This window comes from Humulus lupulus, chromosome 3 (genome assembly GCF_963169125.1).
Source record: "Humulus lupulus chromosome 3, drHumLupu1.1, whole genome shotgun sequence".
In the NCBI taxonomy this organism is placed as follows: Eukaryota; Viridiplantae; Streptophyta; class Magnoliopsida; order Rosales; family Cannabaceae; genus Humulus; species Humulus lupulus.
In genome coordinates this window covers 264,322,637-264,341,428 of record NC_084795.1, presented here as the reverse complement: position 1 = coordinate 264,341,428, position 18,792 = coordinate 264,322,637, and positions in this window count along the sequence as shown.

The following is an 18,792-nucleotide window of genomic DNA, read 5'->3' as shown; positions in this document are numbered from 1 at the left end:
AATGAGCCTTCCACCTCCGACAACAAACGACCAGGACATCGAGATGATGACTGTGGAGGACCGTGCACCAAAAAAGGCTCGGTCAGAGGAAGGTGAGATAACCTTCTTTGATGGAGATGCCCAACACGTCCAGTTCCCACATTCCGATCCGCTGGTCGTGGACATCCAGATGGCCAATATGATGGTGAAGAGGGTACTGGTCGATACAGGAAGTTCAGTGAACATCCTGTATAAGTCAACACTGGAACGCATGAAATTGTCCGTAAAGGACTTGGAGCCCTGCAATCAGACAATATACGGCTTCTCTGGAGAAGGACTCGCCCCAGCCGGATTAATCAAACTCCCAGTAACGACGGGTACAGCGCCTGCAACAAGGACATTACTCGCCACTTTTGTAGTGGTCGATTGTCCTTCGGCGTACAACACCGTTATTGGAAGGCCCATACTGGTTGATCTACGGGTCGTCATCTCTATGTGGCACCTAGCCATGAAGTTCCCAACAGACGCGGGGGTAGGACGCGTTTTGGGAAACCAAAGGGAAGCCAGGGAATGCTACAACACCTCGATCACAAAGGCGAAAAGTGGAACGTCGAGTAGCTCTACCTCATATAGATTGCAGATGGCAGTTGATACGCAAGCCTAATCAGGTGGTGAAGTCACCAAATAGGGTGTTGCCCAAAGTGAGGATGGAGATTTGGATCCTCGCTTTAGGGATTTTGAGGAAAATGTTGGACCCGTCGAGGACCTGGAGGAGGTCCAACTCAACAAAGAAGACCTAACCAGAGTCATAAAGGTTGGGAAAAACTTAGAGCCTACCACGAAGCACACACTAGTGGAATTCTTGCAAAAAAACCAGGAGATTTTCGCCTGGTCGCATAAAGACATGGTTGGGATAGATCCTGCAGTAATCATCCATGTCCTGAATATAGACAAGACCTTTCCACCAGTGCAACAAAAAAGGAGGCTGCTCGATAAAGATAGATCACGAGCCTTAAAAGAAGAAATCGAAAGGTTAAAGGAGAACGGGTTCATACGGGTGGCTTTTTATCCGTCGTGGGTCTCCAATTTGGTGCTGGTCCCCAAGCCTAACGGCAAGTGGCAGACCTGTGTGGATTTTACAGACCTCAATAAAGCCTGCCTAAAGGACTGCTTTCCACTCCCAAGGATCGACCAGCTGGTCAATGCTACTGCAGGGCATGAGATCCTCTCATTCATGGATGCATATTCGGGCCATAACCAGATTAGCATGCATCCCCCTGATGAGGATCACACCAGCTTTCGAACCGATACGGGCTTGTATTGCTACAGAGTAATGCCCTTCGGACTGAAAAACGCAGGTGCGACTTACCAACGGCTAGTCAACCACATGTTCAAAGAGCAAACCAGTGTAAACATGGAGGTATATGTGGATGACATGCTGGTAAAGTCTAAGAAGGCAGAAGGGCATGTGAGGGATTTACAGGAGTGCTTTGATGTGTTAAACAGGTACCAAATGAAATTGAATCCCCTCAAGTGTTCCTTCGGAGTCGGATCAGGGAAGTTTTTAGGGTTTATTGTAAATTCAAGAGGAATCGAGGCCAACCCCGACAAGATAAAAGCCCTGATCGACATGAAGTCGCCAGAAAGGATCAAAGATGTACAAAGTTTAACCGGGAGGATCGCAGCCCTAAGTAGATTCATTTCGAAATCAACAGACAAGTGCGTCCCATTCTTCAATCTACTTAGGGGAAATAAAAAGTTTGATTGGACAGAAGACTGCGAGCAAGCATTCCAGGCGTTGAAAGCTCATATGGCACAGCCTCCCATCTTATCAAAGCCAATTGAAGGAGAAACTTTGTTTATTTATCTGGCGATTACTGAAGTTGCTGCCAGCGCGGTGCTAGTACGAGAGGAAGAAGGTGCACAAAAAGCAGTCTACTATGTCAGCAAGAGATTGATCGGGGCAGAATTGAGATATCCGTCAATCGAGAGGTTAGCATATTGCTTGATCCTTGCCTCTAGAAAGCTACGCCCCTACTTCCAAGCCCATCATATCACAGTTCTAACTGATCAACCCCTTCGGCAAGTCCTCCAAAAACCCGAGGCGACTGGGCGATTGTTAAAATGGGCAGTCGAACTAGGGCAGTTCGATATAACCTATTCACCGCGAGCAGCAGTAAAGGGACAAGTCTTAGCCGATCTTATTGCAGAGTTCACCGAACTCCCAGACAGTGGGCAGTGCGAACTGCCTGAAGCGCCCGTGCCTCAGGACAAAACTCCTTCGTGGAAGCTATTCACGGATGGTTCATCCAACGAATCCCACGCTGGAGCGGGAGTGATATTGATAACGCTGGAAGGGCATCGATTTCACTGCGCCATCAGGTTCGACTTCACTGCATCAAATAATGAAGCAGAATACGAAGCACTCCTCGCTGGATTGAGAATGGCAAAGGATATGAGCATAAAGACGCTCGATATCTACAGTGATTCACAGCTGGTGGTGAATCAGGTCCTAGGATAATATCAAGCACGAGGTTTGAAAATGGTAGCCTACTTAAATAAAACAAAGGACTTGCTGGCCCAGTTCACGGAGTACACCCTCCAGCAAATCCCGCGGGATCAGAATTCAAACGCGGACGCCTTAGCCAAACTCGCGAGCGCAAAGGATGCTGACACTTTGAACATTGTGCCAGTAGAAAGACTGAGCAAGCCGAGCATACAAGCAGCTGAGTCCAGTATGGAGATTCGAATGGAAGATACATGGATGGCGCCTTACTTGGGGTATTTGACAAATGGTACGTTGCCAACAGATAGAAACAAAGCCAGAACCCTACAAAGACGAGCTGCTAGGTACATACTGGTCGACAGCGTTATGTACCGAAGAGGATATTCGATGCCTCTACTCAGGTGCGTTACGCCAGAAAAAGCTAAGGAACTCATGAAAGAGGTGCATGAAGGCTTCTGCGGAGATCACGCTAGGGGGAAGAGTTTGGCGAAAAAGATTCTAAGGCAGGGCTACTTTCTGGCCAACGATGAACGAGGATTCGATGGAGTTTGTACGAAAATGTGATAAATGTCAAAGGTACTCTAAGATTCCATGAGCAGCTCCAAACGAATTGAAACAAATGCAGAGTCCATGGCCTTTTGCAGTATGGGGGATAGATCTGATTGGATCCCTACCTACAGGGAAAGGCGGAGTAAAATACGCAGTTGTGGCGGTTGATTACTTCACCAAATGGGCCGAAGCTGAACCACTCGCAACCATCACGACCAAAAAAGTTCTCAACTTTGTCATCAAGAACATTGTCTGTCGGTATGGTTTGCCCAGAAAGATAGTTTAAGACAATGGGACCCAGTTTGACAGCGATTTATTCACCGATTTCTGCGAAAGGCATGGAGTTATTAAAAGCTTTTCTTCAGTCGCACACCCCCAGGCAAATGGGCAAGTCGAAGCCGTGAACAAAACTCTTAAGGACACCCTGAAGAAAAGACTTGAAGAAGCTAAAGGAGCATGGCCAGAACAGCTACCTGAAGTCCTCTGGTCGTATAGAACGTCTCACCGACCAGCGACAGGACATACTCCATTTTCCTTAGCCTATGGGTATGAGGCTATGTTGCCTGTTGAGTTAGATCCCCCTCACATCGGCGTTTAACTTACGACCAGGATCAGAACATCCAGCTAATGATGGAGTCCCTAGACTCAATCGATGAGATACGAGAGAAATCTCAACTCCGAGTTGCTGCATACCAGCAAAAAGTCGCCCGGTACTTTAACTCCAAAGTTAAAGAGAGAAAATTCAACGTCGGTGACTTGGTGCTACGACGAGTTTTCTTAAATACCCGCGACCCTACCGCTGGAGTGCTCGGACCCAATTGGGAAGGACCTTACCAAGTTGAAGACGTCCTTCATCCAAGCACCTACAAACTTGCACGCTTAAACGGAGATCTCGTTCCACGCTATTGGAATGGAGAACACCTGCGCAAGTATTATCAGTAAACAGCCATTTTTAAAGGTCTGGCTTGTATTAAATTTTTAATTTTTACAAGTTTTGCAAAGAGGGTTAGCCACGTTGTATGGCTAACTACTCGTATATGTAAGGTTCTATTATAGAATCACTCATAAAGACATGTTTGGTCCATTTTTAATATGAGATTATAAGGGACTGTGCGCAGCCAGTCATTCTTGCCAACCATTGTGAATTTACATTTACAAGTATTTGTTCATTACGTGTGTTGTTTTGCTGTATTAGAAGTATCAATTTTCATACGAACAGGAATGTTTAAACAGGCCATGGTCAAGGCAAGTGACCAAGGACCTAAAACTCTTCGATCACTTGGGGGGCATATAAGGCACATCGATAGCAAAGCATACTCGCAATGTATGTAAACACATGAATAAAATGAGTGAAAGCATGCTACAGTACTTAGAGTATTTTTCAAAATTTATGTTTTGTTAAATCATGCCAAAGTACTATGCTAAGTTCGGTCATACGGACAAATGTTATAATAAATAAAGATATTATAGCATCAAGATTTAAGCTTTTACACCACAAGCATCGCTGCTTGGATGTAACTGTTCAAGTAAAAGAAAAAAGATTTGCTGCCCGTGCAGCAAAGTTTAAAAAGAAATATATTGTCTTTACATTATGACCCGTGGGTCGTATAGCCAAAAAGAAAGAAAAAATAAATGAGAATATTTAAGAGGCATTTGGGGCCGGAGGGTCCTAAGCAGCATCCTAATTGGTTGCGTCCTCGACAACTTCTTCTTCTACACCAACGATGCTTGGAGAGGCAGGGATCCTCAGTCTTGCCTCCTCTTCGGCTAGTTGAGAGGTGCAGCGAGCCAACTCAGCAGTCCTGACTTCCTCCAAAAGATAGCTAAAGTCGGCACCCTGATTATGTTTCTAGAAGTTATAGAAACATCGGAGTGTCGTCCTCTTGTACTTTTCAAGATTTTTGGAGTTGTCAAGCTCCAGCTACTTCACCTTGCCTCCAAGAGTGACAATAGCCTCGTCCTTGGACTTGAGTGTCTCTTCCAAATGCTTGATCTCGCGAAGATGGGTTTGGCCGGACTCTCGATACTGCTGCCTCAACTTCACCGCGGCATCTTTTGCGGCTTCAGCCTCTGACAGTTTGGTCACCGCAGCATCCCTCTCTCGAGCCAGTGCCTCCAACTCCTTGGCGTGCCTGGCCTCTGCAGCCGAAAGCTCCTCAGTTGCCTTCACTTGATGCCTCTCAGTGGCCTTTGCCTTGGCCTGCTCGATGGAAGCCTGGATACGAGTGCGAGCAGTGATAGCAGACAGCAAGGCCTGTGAATAAAGGAAAAAGTTAGAGCCTGCTGTGAAGAATAAAAGACTAAGGCTTAAAAGGTGAAGAAATACTCACACTGGAGATTTCATTCAGGGCCCTGTTCAGAACCTGGTCAGCCCCCATGTTTTCAGCCTCGACCATTGCATCTCTGACACGGTCACCTTTACCAATGCGGTTAAGGCGATCCCTGGCTGATCGAAGGGCGCGGCTCATGAGTTTGGACCCGAGAGCTTCTTCACGAGTAATTTCCTCTCTGTCGGGCGCAGCCGGAGGATTTGGTGGGGCAGGAGGAGTCTGCTTCTCAGTAGGAGCTGGTGGATGAGTTTGCCCAGTTGGCGTGTCCTTGGGAAGGTCTTCTGTTCGACCCTTCTTGGCTGGAGGGCCTCGGCTGGATTCGCCAGTTCTCCTCTTGGATCTTCGCTAGAGTTGGGGAACCTCCTCTTCCTCCTCGGCCTGGTATATGTCAAAGATATTGGGAGTGGCCATATTTGCATGCAAGTAAACATAGGAAACTGATAAGATAGGAGGCAGATGAAAATATATTATATGCAACAGAAGAAAGGCAACAAAGTGAATACCCGAGCTACAACTACTGGTCGCTACACTATTGACTCTATTAGTCATATACTCATTATCTGGCATGAAGAAGTCTGGCCCTAAGTTTGGAGCATATGTAAAGTTACCCTCCCCGTCAAACAGATGACAGGGAATTGGCAAACCATTTAAAAGCGAAATAACTTTACCATTATCATCAGAGGATTCTCCCAAGTCCACAATAGGCTCTTTGGCCTTTTGTTTCCCCTTGCCTTGGGGAGCAAAAGATCTTTCTGCGGAAGGATTTCCCGTGGGCTCCCTGATTGTAACCCCCATTGGCCTCCTCCTCCGAGGAGACACAGGAGGTTGCTGTTCGGGAACCCCCTCGGCAGTGGCTTCGTCCGCCACGGACCCTCTAGTTTCATGGCGAAGAGCCAGGAGGCCAGACCGCCTCAAGTTTTCTTCAGTCACCAGGGTCTTGACGCTTTTTGCTGCGTCAGACATCCTGGCCAAAGTATTAGACCTCGACACCATGTCTGGTGTTGGGGTCGGACATAACCAAGGACCTGAAAAACAGATTACAGTTTAAGAAAAACGAAAGGAGACACCTTAAGTAAAAGTATCGACCAGTCAGAAACGGTGCTTACCTCCTCGCGCGAAGGCCAAGTTGTTGCTGGTTACATCCGGAGTAAAGAAGTACTCCTTATGGTAATGCCCCACGTTTGATATATGGGTGGTGTCACTCAGGAACGTCCGGTTAGTCTCCTGGTGGCAGAAATGAAAGAAACCCGTCCCGTTGTGTTGCGGGTTAGACTTAAGGTCAAAAAGATAGTTGACCTCGTGGGGCGAAGGTTCTGGCCATTTCTTAAGTTTATACAGGATATAGAGTGCGGCCAGCATCCTATATCCGTTTGGAGTTATTTGGAAGGGGGCGACACCAAAATAATTGGCCACCCCCACAAAAAAGGGATGAAGAGGGAGATAAGCTCCCGTCTCAATATGATACCGAGACCAGGCGCTGTTTGCACCTCCGGGGAGGTTAGCCCTCTGGTCTTCAGTAGGACGTATAATGGAAACCCCTGTGAGAGGGAATTTCCTGAAGCAGTTAGCAACCATTCGAAGAGTTACTGAACTGGCTGGGGAAGTATACCACTCGACATCAGGCAAGTTCTGATAGCGAGGGCTGGCCCTAATTTGGATATTAGGTTCAGGAACAAGATTTTCTCAACCACTGGTCGAGGGAGCCCTTGCCTGCGAATCAGGTCGGGCAGAAGAATTTGGGTTGTTTTCAGACTCGGGTCTTTTCTTTCCTGAAGATTTGGAACGGGCCATTGGAGGAGAAGGATGGGGTCTAGAAGAAGATCGCGAGAAAGGGATCTCGTGGACACGGTCAGCTGGTTGTTCTTCTCCCTCGAGCAGTTGGGCGAGAAGGTCGTCGTCAATAGGCCTTTCACCTCCCCACAAATCTGGCATTAAAGTCTGCATACAGAAGAATGGGGAGGTGAGGATAGAAAACTTTTAAAAGCTTTTTAGAATAACGCTGGCCGAGTATAAAAATTAAGTTTTTATACAACAGCATTCTAACAAAAAACTAAATTTTTCTACACGAACAGTTTGAAAAGCAGATCAAAGGGTGAAAGTAAAAAGTTTTTCTGAAAAAGCTTTTTCAACTCCCCTTAGGGCGGGAAAAATTTATTTTTCAACTAGCCTAAAGATCGAATTTTTACTTCGATTTTACGTCCTAAAAAGCATGATCCCGGATTTTAAACTAACTCGTAACCCTATTTCGCCTACAAAATATTCTGTCTACAAGCGTCTCAAACCAGAAACGGATAAACTCAAACAGTACACATCCAGAAGCATGCACCACAAAAAATTAGAAGCGTGGGAACTCGAAAACTTACCAAGAAAAGTGATCGTGGAGATGGAAGAAAGATCTTCGGAGATCAAGGAGCTCTCGGACGGGGTCCTGAATGTGCAGACGGAACGGTCTTCAGGAACGTTAAGGGCTCTGGATTTTAGGTTTTCTTGTGGAGACGATGGCGTGCGTAAAAAGAAAATAAAGGCTTCGAAGGTCTTATATAAGTTTGTCTCTGATAGTAAAAAGTGTAATCATTAGTTTCCCTTTTTCAAAGTATGGGGAAGCGAAATGGCCGTCGAAATCTTTTCTGGGGAACCGAAAGGACGTGATTGGACAGAGGTAGGTTGCTTTTTTCAAGAACACACGAAGGGTTCTGACACGTCAGGAGGGGTTACCGAAGAGTCGTTTGTTCAAAAGTTTATTTACTGCTCGTGATAAATAAACTTGGGGGGAAAATGTTATCCATAAATTTAGCATTGGTGACGTGGCAAGTGATCCCTGGACACGTGGCTGACACCTGGAAACGTTTTGCTAGAGTATCGACCAGGGGACACATTAGAAGCAGTGCAAGCCTATCTTACCTGCGACCAGTCTGGTCGATAGTTCCGTGTACAAGGCGATATTAATGGGAAGATCTTTATGAATCCCGAATTTATCTCACAAAATCTCCTGAGTATCCGATTATTCAGGAAAGAATATTTGTAACAATCTTTTGTAATCCCCCTTGAGCCTATAAATAGCAAGAGATAGCTCAAGGGAGGGGACTTTTGGCTTTTGAATCGTGAGAGATTATAGTAATTATCCTAGTAATACTGTATTGTTCTTCAGAAAGTGGTGAAACTCATTGAACCCTAGTTCTTTGATCACTCTTCTGATTTTTATATCAATATCATTCTAAGTGGACGTAGGTCATTACCAGATCCTGGGGCCGAACCACTATAAAATACTGCGTCTTATTTACTTTTGTCATTACGTTCTTCTCATCTCTTTCATTCATATCAAGCATATTCTGACTCTGTGTCAGTTGGCCAAACCTTGGGTCAACATAGTTGAAATAAATCACACTATATTTTTTTCAAAATACATTTTCTATTCAAGCACAAGTTACTTTAAAAAAGATATGATTTTTCTTCACTTATATAAGATATAATTTCTAAGCATTAGTTGTGTTACAACCTAATGAAACTACAAAAAATCAAAGAGATTATGTTTAGGCAAAATATGATATTTATGCTCTAAGAATTAGATGTGAACAATTTAATGAAAAACATTTAATTAAATAATATCATATTTTTGCATAATGAAGAACCAAGTGTGATATGCTTTAACAATCAATAATAGATGAAAAATGCATATCTTTGATAGAAAAATCCATAAACAATGTTGCACAAATGGGAAATCAACATACAACAAAAAATACTATCTAGTTACATTTTACTTCATCATCATCTTAATAATCTTGAAAAAAGATTAGAATCTCATAACTAGATTGAAATAAAAATTACAAAATAACATACTTGACATGCTCTTCAAAAGATGAAAATGGTAGAGAGAAAATAGTGAAAAGAAGAGAGAAAAATATGAAGTGTAGAAGAGGTTGAAAAGATGAAGAAGAGCTCTCCAAATGGTCTTACAAGACTCTATTTATAGGCAAAATATGGAGATTAAATTAATCAAATTAAAATAAATAAATTGATTAATTTAATTGTGTTGGGAAGTGGTATGATAAATAGAGTAAGTGTAAGAGTATTGGAAAGATGAAATGCTTGGTTGGGTAAAAAATTAGTGAAAAGCTAGGGTAAAAAAATAAATTAGGAATATTTATTTAGGTAAGAAAAATAGGGAAGAGTGAATTGATATTTGAGTGAAAAATATTGGGAATAAAAACATGATTTTTGGGTCTTTTTGGTGGCTGTGTTGGCAGCTTGGCATGGTGGGCCTGATTGGAGGCTGCTGGCAAATGCTGGGTGTTGAGGTTGGGTCGTGGGCCTGTGGGGGAAGGAAGCTGCACGGCTGGGAGATGATGTTGGCGGGCTGAAGTGGCTGGGGCAATTGGTTGCATCAGGCGTGAGTGGCTGGAGTAATTGGTTGCATCAGGCGTGAAGCAATAGCTTCAGCATCAAGCGGTTGGGCCTGGGAGGTTGTGAGAGGCACGGGCCCAGCTAAAGGAAATGGCTGGTGCAGGGGGTCGGGCTTGGTGGTGCTTTGGGCCTTTAATTTTTCAGTATTGCCATTTTTTTTCTCATTTCTTCAACTTTGATTATTTTCTTTTCTCTTCTTCTCAAAGTACCAAAATGCACATTGTTTCCTACAAAATAATCATAAACTAAATTAAAATTAATTATTTTCTGTAATAAAATATACCATATAACTTCCATGAAAATATTAATTAAAATTTAATTTACTTAAACATTTAAACTCAAAATTGCATTTTTTTACTCCTAACTTAACAATATTAATTTTAAATAATTAAACTATAACATTTTACAATAATATAACTATAAAAAATACACAAAAATATATAAAATAAAAATAAACCAAATAAATTCAAAATTACTTTAAAACTTAATAAAATCAATTAAAAACTCAAGAATTAAGCAATAATTAGCATATAAAAAGTGGTAAAATAACTCTATTTTGTAGAGTTATCAATGAGCTGCTAGATTGCATGAGTAAGCTCTTGGAAGCATCGCAATAGTGCTCCGAAGAAGCCATTAACACTCTGAAGGAAGCCCAAGAGAAGTTGGAAGCAGAAGTGGCTAACCTTCACAAAGAAAATGTCGAGTTGAAAAGCAAAATCCCTCCGCCAGCGAGTGAGTCGACTGTTGGGAATACATTTTACATGATCATAAATATTTTCATTTATGTTTCATATATTAAACAAATTAACATATAAAACAACCTAGAAATATGTTTCTAATGAATTTCATTAGGTAAAGCAAATAACATAGTTTAAGAATCTTACTTTTACGCAACGGATATTGAGACTCCTTCCTTCACTCTCTCTAACCCTTGTTCATTTTTGTCGCAGAGTAATGACAAGAGAGTGAACTGGATCTTCAAACTACACGTCTTCCACAATTACATTTGATCACCTAGACTAGAGTGTGCAATTCTCAACACATGAGATGGAAAAATTATAGAGAATAAGATAAAGGATATGAGCGGCTACAATAGGTCTCTTGAGTCTATGCTTTTGCTTTTTTCACTTTACTACTTTCAGATTGCAAAATCATAGATTTAAGTACTTATTATAGCAACAAAGTTAATTTAATTTAATTAAATAATTAAAATAAAACTATTATTAATTAATTAAATAAATATAATATAATATATATTATATTATATGCATTGATTTTGTATCTTAGGAAATCTTTAAAGTTTTATTAAAACTTTATATATATATACTTATAAACAAATTTAAATAATAATTAATTAATTAAATCATTTTTTCAAATCAACTAATTATATTTTGAATATTTATTTAATACTATTTATCAATTTGACACCAATTTGTCATAATTAATAAATTTACTAAAATTTCTCTATTCTTCTCTAAATTCCACATCTCAGTAAAACTGTCCAAAATTGACACAGAACAATTTTAACAATCCTAATTTATAATTAAATCAATTAATCGAGACTATCTAGATGATTTAATCAAAGGCATTATGGGGACTATGGACCCATGAATTCAAGCTCCAATAAGTCACCGTAAAATTATTATCGAATAATTTCACTACCGTATTAATTCATCGTGACTCCACTAAAGACTCGAAATTGCACTCTTGAACTCATAGAATGCTTTACACTTTAAGTAAATACGTTATCCATTATTACAACCATAATTTTCCATTCAATCCTTAATAGATGATCTACAACTGAGTCGGGTACAAATTACCGTTTTACCCCTCATTGTATTTTATCCTTAAATACCACTAAGTTCCTTGTAAATGATATTTCCATGAACTTTAATCACAGAAATGAGTACTCAATCATTTAACTCGTTGAACCAAGCTATAAGGTGATCATCATTTCACTTCTTGCTAGAAGCTATGGATGTTCATATCTATGATTAACACTCCCACTCAATAATACTACCAAGTCCCCAAGATGTAAGTATGGGCTAGTCCGTAGGGTAAGCTAGTAACGAACAAATCAAAGGACTTGAATAATACAATCACTTAGAATACTAACCACTTAGAATTGAGATTGAATTGACCTATGGTCAACTTTATGATACGACTATATTAAATAATAACGGTACTGTTAACAGAGATTTTCGGCAACTCTATTAATAAGTGATATTTACTGATAATAATAATGAAAGCAGAAAATCAACACGGGATTTTTACGTGGTTGGGGCGTTAACTAGCCTTAGTCCACGAGTCTATGTTATTAGAGCTTGAAGAATCTTTTACAATGGAGTTTTTTTTTATATTTTGATAGAGTTCCTCCCTTTTTTCTGAAAAGAGACCCCCTTTACAGTGCTCTGTAGCTTATATTTATAAGCTGAGGGGAATATCGGGTCTGGACCGGATCCGATCCGGGTCCATCAGAGAAATGGATATAAGGGACCTTTCTAGTGGAGGCCCAATACAAAAAGGTACAAAGTACGTAAATCCAAAACCAGTTAAGGCCCAACAGGTTGACCTTTAGAGCTATATCTCGCCGGACAAAACGACGTTTTTGGCCTGGCCACTTCGAGTCACGAGACAGATTCAGGAGACAAGACCAGTCAGAGTACTTGGCTGCGCAGTCCTGACACATTGGCGTGCAATCCCGAGATGGCCTTTTCTACTGGTGAAAAGTGGGGGACAACGCCCACGTGGAGCGAGGCGGCGTCAGGGTCCTGGACGCTTGGCCCTTCAACCAGGGGTGAGACGATCCGGGTCCATTTACCTTTGTCCCGCTTCGTTTACCATCAGCCCGGACCGCGCCAGTGGTCCGGGATAGGGATCCGTAGGACGCAGCGGTTCGAATGCTCTACACGCCTCCCGGACTATCCTCGCTGAGGATGGACCCGGAGGGACATCCTGGACACCTCCAATGGGCCCAGTCTTGAGTCCATGGTTCATACCCTTCCCCTTGGGCATTCTCCATAGCAAGAGACCTTGGGCCGGGCCCGCGTGCTGAGCTGGCCCCTTGACAGTGGGCCAAGACAAAGGCCCCGAGCCCATGCAGGAAATGGGGATAACAGGTACATTTACTTATCTATCTAAAGTCAATATCGGTCCACTCTGATGTAACAAATACATCTGATCTTATCTACTTTGCTAATATTCTGGAAAGAACATAACACTACAATGTGTAAGTAGACCATATCGTAGATTGGCAAGTCAGTGTAAATCCTGTGCACTAACTAATCTTAGGACTAACTTTTTTTTTAACATATAATCATATTTATATTCCACTGTGATTACATCACTATAAATATGATTAGCTATATGATCGGGATTTAATAGAAGTTTATATTAAACAAAAAATCATGAAAATAAAACATGTGAGCAAAGTGATTGACCAAGTCAAAAATGATTTATATTCTTTTACTGATAATAAAATGAGATTACAAAGAAACTGTGTTTTAATTATGGCATAATACCCTAACAAACTCTCACTTGCACTAATTGAAACTAATGTATTAATTCTACAATTCTCATTTCTTTGATTTGCTTATCAAATGTAGCTTCTGGTAGTGTCTTTGTAAACAGATCCGCAAGATTGTCTTCAGATGCAATCTTTATAACCTTCACATCTCCCCTGGCCACATATTCTCGAATTATGTGATACTTCATTTCTATATGTTTACTCCTCTTGTGACTTCAAGGTTCTTTCGAGTTGGCTATCGTTCTTGTGTTGTCACAAAACAACACAAGCGCTTTATCCATTTCTGGAATAACACCAAGGTCTGAATAGAACTTCTTTAGCCAGACTATTTCCTAAGTTTCTTTAGATGCAGCTATGTACTCAGTGTCCATGGTGGAATCTGAGATCACAGACTGTTTTACGCTTCACCATATCATAGCCCCACCCCTAAGAGTAAACACCATTCCAGAAGTAGATTTCCTGTCATTGAAATCAATCTGGAAATCTGAATCGGTGTAGCCTACAAGGTTCAGAACACCACTCTTGTAGACTAACATATAATCCCTAGTCTGTCTTAAATATTTCAGGATATACTTAACTGTTATCCAATGTTCAGGTCCTGGGTTTGACTGATACCTGCTCACTAATCCCACTGCATCGCAGATATATGGTCTTGTACACAACATAGCATACATCAGGCTTCCAACTGCAGATGTGTAAGGAACTTTTCTCATTGCATCTTCCTCTTCAGGAGTCTGGGGAGACTGCTTCTTTGAAAGATGAATTCCACGGTGGGACAGTAGACGTCCTTTCTTAGAATTTGACATTGAGAAATGTTCAAGTACTTTATCAATGTAAGTTACTTGAGATAGAGCTAAGAGTTTAGTCTTTTGATCCCTAATGATCTGGATACCTAGACCATAACTCGCTTCATCCATATCCTTCATCTGGAATTGAGTGCTCAGCCAATTCTTCACATCTGATAATTTCTTAACATTGTTTCCAATGAGTAAGATATCATTTACATAAAGAACCAGGAATATCACTATTTGATTTGCCCTTAGTTGGTAAACACAAGGATTAGGTTTTGATTATCTCATCAAACCTAAGATTCCTGGAACGAGAAGCTTGCTTAAGTCCATAAATGGACCTATTCAACTTGCAAACTTTTCCTTCTTGTCCAGCTACTTTAAATCTTTTTGGTTGATCCATATAAATGACTTCGTCAAGCTTCCCGTTAAGAAAAGTTGCCTTGAAGTCCATTTTCCAGATCTCATAGTCGAGAGCGGCTACTATGGATAGGAGGATGTGAATGGACTTGAGCATGGCTACCGGACTAAAAGTTTCCTCATAGTCCATGCCTTCTCTTTGGGTATAGCCATTTGCCACTAATCGAGCTTTATAAGTTTTGATCTTTCCATCAACACCTCGTTTCTTCTTGTAGATCCACTTACACCCAATGGCCCTAAAGTCACTAAGTGCTTCCACAAGATCCTAGGTGGAATTTGAGTACATGGACTCCATTTCTAGTTTCATGGCTTCGAGCCATAGTTCCTTTTCAGGGCTAGTCATTGCCTATTTGAAAGATAATGGATCATTGTCACCAATGTCACCAACAACCATATTGTTTCACCATCCAAACCATAGCGAATTGGCTTCCTAGAAACCCTCCCACTACGACAAGGCTCTGTGACAGTTTGCTCAGGAATAGTGGTACTTTCTTCATTTAAACCGACTTGCGTCTATTGGATGTGAAGAGTGGGAATTTCATCACCAACTTGTGTTGATGATGATGGAACATTGGTTGGAGTCAATTCTTCAACCATCTCCTCTAAAACTACTTTGATGCGCGGTTTAAAGTTTTGGACATAGTCATTTTCCATAAAAGTAGCATTCGTAGAAGTAAACACTTTCTTTTTTGAATGACTATTAAAAGTCCACCCCGATTTCCTTTAGGATAGCCAACAAACATGCAAACTTCAATTCATATTTCTAGCTTTCCTTCCTTTTTTTCTCAAGATGTGGGTTGGACACCCCTAGATTCTATAATGGCGTAAACTAGGTTCACGACCATTCCAACGTTCTAAAAGTGTTTTGGAGATTGATTTGGACGGCACAACATTTAGAATGTCGTTTGCAGTTTCAATTGCATGTCCCAGAAATGAAGTTGGCAGAGTTAAGTAACTAAGCATGCATATAACCATTTCCAATAAAGTTTTGTTCCGGTGTTCCGCTACATCATTTTGTTGCGGAGTACCCAGGGCAGTAAGTTGAGATAAAATCCCAAGTTTAATTAAATGATCTTGGAACTGGATATCCAAATATTCTCACCCCCTATCAGATTGCAAGCTCTTTAACATTTTACCTAATTGGTTCTAAGTCATAGCTAGGAATTCTTGAAACTTTGAAAATGTTTCTGGTTTCCTATGCATTAGGTAAAGACATGAGTATTTAGAGTAATCGTCAATAAAAGTGACGAAATACTCAAAACCACCCCTGGCTTTCACATTCAGAGGTCCACAGACATCTGAATGTACTATTCTAAGTGGTTCTTTGGCCCTATCACCCTTTGCAGAGAATGGACACTTGGTCAGTTTGCCTTCTAGACATGATTCACAAACAGGTAATTCACCTAAGGTGAGTTCCCTCAAAGGCCCATCCTTTGTAAGTCTTTGAATCCTATCATAGCCAATGTGACCTAGTCTTAAATGTCATAAATATGTCATGTTATCGTTATCGATCTTTTGACATTTATTGGTCCTAGGTTTAGCTACTTTGAATAATTCGTTATTAAACGCAAAGGGTTCGTTAGGTTGTAGAATATAAAACTCGTTTTCCAAACATGCAATACACAATTGTGATCCATTGGAAGAAATAGATATATTCAGACTTGTAAAAGTCATAACAAATCATTCTAATTGCAACATGGAAACTGAAATTAAATTTCTACTAATATCTGAAATAAAAAATACATCATTTAAAATTAAATATTTATTTCTGAACTTCAGGCGAGCTCTTCCACTAGCTTGGACTGCAACAAACTCTTTGTTCCCAACTCTAAGCTTTAAGCCGCCTTCGTCCACCTCCTCCCACGATTCAAGAAGCTGTAAAGAATTACAAACATGGTTAGTAGATCCAGAATTGATAATCCAAATAGATTTATCATTCTCTAAAACACATGTTTCTAAGATAAATGAAGTATAATCATTACCTTTGTTTTTTGCTGCATGAAACTTGGGGAAATCTTGTTTCCAATGCCCATTTTCATTGCAGTGAAAGCATTTACATTTACCTTTCTTTTTCTTCCCCTTAGGCGTTTTTGCATCTGGTTGTGCACTCGTCTTTGCAGCCTTTGCAGGCTTGGGGTTGGTGTTATGTCCACCCTTATTCTTGTTTCAAGCTCTTGAAGATGAAGGTTAGCTTCAGCCTTAGCTAGATCGACAGCAGCACCAGTAGTCTTTTTTTCTCCTCCCTTACTCGGTCCACCCATGATAGACTTGAAAGTTTGAAGCTCGTTCATGAGCTGCGTTAGACCATAATTAATTTATTTATCAGATAGTTGATGGTGAACGGTAGGAAAGCTAGAGAGACATTGTTGAGGATTAAGCCGACTTGAGTCTCCTCATTTATTTTAGCTCCATGCAATTCAGCTTCCTGAAAGTATTTCATCATCTTGATCAGGTGATCACAAACATGTTGAGACGGTGCCATCCGAGCATTGGCATATTTCTTGGTGGCCTCAAAACAAATATGCACAAACTTTTCCCCGAACATGTCTTGGAGCTTATCCATTATTTCATAGGCAGTCTCGGCATTCTCCATCTTTGTCTTGAGAGTGTCGACCATACTAGTCAACATGTAGTACCGTGCCTTGTTATTAGTCACATGCCAACGCTCGTATTTGTCTCTTACAGACATGGTAGCTTCTTCAGCTGGAAATTTCGGGGATTCCTCAATCATGACAAACGTAGAGTTGTCACCAATCAACACAATGTTGATGCTTTGCTTCCACTTAAGGATGTTTTCTCCAGTGACTTTCTCCATCGAAAGTTGAGAAAGGATGGGAGTAGACGCAACCATAATTAAAACTACAAATTATCAATAAAATATAAATCAATCAATTTTTCTCAATAAAACTTCTATTCACACAAATTTTAAGAAATAGCACAACATATACCAAATATATGCAAGATATAAGGAAAAATACCAAACGCAATCATATTTCTATTTTTTTTTATGTTTTTAAACTAATCTAGTATATCCTCGTCCCGGTTATCGAGAGTCAAAAAAATACCATTAGTGTAATGCTCCACGTCACTATGGCTGCTTCCTGGAATGACAACTGACCCTGCAAACTAACACAAGTCTTTCCAGCGTGCTTTGTCCTCACTCACACGCTTCTTGAGAAAACCTCCCAGGAGGTCACCCATCATAAGACTACTCCAAGTCAAGCACACTTAACTTTGGAGTTGTCAAGTGATGGGCTACCGAAAAGAAGATGCATCGTGTTGGCATAGGTAGTACCCATGTGTAGTTTCATACCTACGCAGTCTTAGAATCATCACACTTGACCTTCCCCGGGCGATGCGGGATTGCACAGCTTTTACCTAGTCTTTCCCCTATGGATCACAGGATTCTGACTATCACAATTAGTGAAATAAAGTTGTAAACTCATTATTAACAACCTACTATTCGATCAAAATAAGAAAATGAAACTTCTTAGTTTATGAGCTAGACCCACGGTTTTGATAATCATAGATTTAGTCCTAGCAGTCACCGTTAGGGTGAGTTTATTAGAATTTTACCTATAATTATCTATCTTTGAAAATCTAACATTATCAAAATAACTAATGAACACCTTCCGTAGGGGGACGAATCAAAGCGTCTTGAGGCATCATTAAGCTATCGATCTTGTTAAACTAACGGTGGAGATCAAATAAAATTCTTAAAACAAGATCATTATATAATTAAGTTAAGTATTTTATTATCATTTTTTTGAAAATTAATGACTAGGTTCTTCAAAAAATTAATTTGTAAAATAATTTTTAAAACTAAAGTCCTATAATTTTTTATTAATTCTAAAGTGTCATATTGAAACAAATTCAATTAAATTAGAATTAATTTGTTGCTAATCAATTATTAGGTTCAACTATCTAGAAAAATAAACCTAAGACAATTAAGTCCAACTCAGGTAAATGGGTCTTAACAATTTAGTTTGCATGGAGGAGGGTTGGGTTCAGTATGTTGTACCATGTACTAAGGCCCCCTAACTTCCACACAAAGCTCAAAAGACAGGAATTTAAACATTCATTTTATTAATTGTTATCAATTGATTAAGTCCACTGTAATCATACAAAGAAAATGAACATTCACAAGTGGAATCACCCACAAGAGAGGAATTTAAACTTTACATTTTCTAATGGGCCCAAATAAAACCTATCACATTATGTGTAGCATCCCAAAATTTTACTTAGCTAGATAGTAGTAGTAGTAGTAGTAGTAGTAGCTGTAGAATTTTAGTT